The sequence below is a fragment of the Triticum urartu genome, chromosome 5 (assembly GCF_003073215.2).
Source record: "Triticum urartu cultivar G1812 chromosome 5, Tu2.1, whole genome shotgun sequence".
In the NCBI taxonomy this organism is placed as follows: Eukaryota; Viridiplantae; Streptophyta; class Magnoliopsida; order Poales; family Poaceae; genus Triticum; species Triticum urartu.
In genome coordinates, this window is record NC_053026.1 from 63046872 (window position 1) to 63049229 (window position 2358).

At 40.0% G+C, this 2358-nt stretch overlaps 1 long non-coding RNA gene across 1 annotated transcript; it reads right to left on the reverse strand.

Moving 5' to 3' along the window:
• Positions 1–766: 766 nt before the first annotated feature.
• LOC125555647 lies at positions 767–2151 on the reverse strand. The gene is made up of 3 exons (XR_007304799.1): positions 1996–2151; positions 1766–1895; positions 767–1633 (listed from the first exon to the last, which is right to left on the reverse strand). It is a non-coding gene; the product is annotated as an uncharacterized LOC125555647 (long non-coding RNA).
• Between the last annotated feature and the right edge of the window lie 207 nt (positions 2152–2358).

The window sequence follows — 2358 nt, forward strand, 5'->3', positions numbered from 1 at the left end:
TTTTTGTTCAAACTAGAAAATGCACGCTTCACAGACCTTGTCTTGATGATCTTCAAGCTAGAAAATGCACGCTCATCACTAGAGGTGGAAACCGGGAGAGTAACAAGTAAACTAATCAATCTGTGAACCAAGTTGTAGATCCTACATCGGCTCATCACAACAAGGCACCAACAAAGTGCAGTTAAAATTGAAGTGTTCTTCAAATCTTCACTATTGGAAGCATCCGCAGCAACATGATTAAGTTGATGCTCTAGTCCAATCATATTTGTTGTGTGAAATCTGCTAGATAGTACTTCTCAACCATTTTGCATATATCTTTAGGACTAAAAGAAGCAAATCCATCGGCACCAAAGTAACACTTATGGATAGAAGAGCCGGCACATTCTCATCGAACTTTAGATTTAATTCATTTAGCTGGTGATACGTCCATTTTGCATCATGCTTTTATATTGATATTCATTGCATTATAGGATGTTATTACACATTATATCACAATAGTTATGCCTTTTCTCTCTTATTTTACAAGGTTTGCATGAAGAGGGAGATTGCCGGCAGCTGGAATTCTGGACTGGAAAGAGGAGCAAATATTAGAGACCTATTTTGCACAACTCCAAAAGTCTTGAAACTTCACGGAGAATTGTTTTGGAATATAAAAAAACTAGATAACGCCCTGCGCATTGCTGCGGAAAATGTGCTTTACTCGACGGACTAACTCTCCTAAAAGGATCATGAAAACAATGAGTAAATGATTTTTCTTGGTCAATAATACTGTAGAATAATACATACTTATATCAATCAAAGTTTGGACAACTGACGAACACACATATTAGAGGATTATATGGAAGTTTACACGTGGAACCCAAATGGTCCATGGCTTCAATACATGCCCACCATCTCCGCTTCTTTTGTAAGTGGAAAAAAAGCTACAACTGAAATATCACCACATATCTATAAGACTATAACCCCAAATTTGAATTGTGCCACTCCATCAGAAATCTCCCGTCCATTTACTTTGATCCATCCCTCCACATGAGGAAAAGAAATGCCGGAAATTAAACATGAAAATCACCGAAGGGCAACTTCAGAATCAAGAAAAAAGTGACATGTAAACATCAAGGCCCTTCTATTATTCAGAGAAGGTGGATTCATCTTGCATTACTACTATTTAATATAAGATGTGCAGAACAACAAAGAAAATTTTGGATGTCATATCGTCAAATTAAACTTCCACACTTTTATAAAGTAATTTCATTAGACATTTTCAGCAATACACAATGGTAAGATATGTGCAATTGTGGTCCTGAAAAGGGCATGGAATATCATGAGTTGCATCGAGTGGATGAATCATTGCCTTCCTCAGTAGGTGACTAACATGGTTGATAAAATAGAGGGTTTTGCGCAAACACAATAATTTAGAGAAAATTAGATCAACCAATAGCATTTTGGCACGCCTTGATTGATATATTTTCTGGGATCTCAGGAGCTACGAAGTATCTTTTTCGCATACCACACTGTAGATGTCAGGAAACACCTCGACATACCAGTGCTCCTTATCCTGAATTCGTGATCAAGCCACCAACTGCTGCTACCGCTAGCTGCAGTTTGCTTTGCCATTTGTTGGATGGCAAGAGTACTGCAGTAGACAAATAATTTCATGTATTAGGAATTGATTTGACAGATAATTAGATGTGCGTGTGGCATGATGCCCATGGCACTCCGTTCTCATACTTTTACCAAATCGAAAGAAGAAATTGCCACATCGTACCTCTTATTAATTAGATATAGGTCAATCTCGCCACGGATGTCAAGCTGCATTGAATTTATTGAGGAAAATGAAATTTAGATCGTTCCTTTGAGAACTATATCAGCTGCAAGATTCCTCCCGCCGTCTCGATCTGTTGGAAATCTCAGAAAGTCAGTAGACTCGACAAACAAACCTAACAAATTCAACTTATCTTCTGATAAGCGGCCGGGGCAGGGTGTCCCATTGTCTACCTGCTCGTGTGCAGCAGCGGTGCCGCTAGTCCAGATCTGGTAACCACGCAATCGAGGAGAGGAAGAGGACGACTGGATGACACTGACGAGCGAAGAGGGGAGTTGGTGAAGGTTGGAAAGCGAGGATGGAAGGGGACAGATGGGCGATGTATATGAAGGAAAGGGGAGACAATGGGCCGTGAAGGATTAAACTCTAGCAGTTAACGCGACATTTGCTTTGGACGTGCTTGCATTGGTTGCATGCACCTGATTTCAAGCGCCACGTGTAGTTCTCTTCCTTTAATTTAGCAGATTTCTTTATCTCAAACGTTACACGTATAGGAGGAAGACCGAGGGGAAAAACCGATCTTCTCCGTGTAAAAC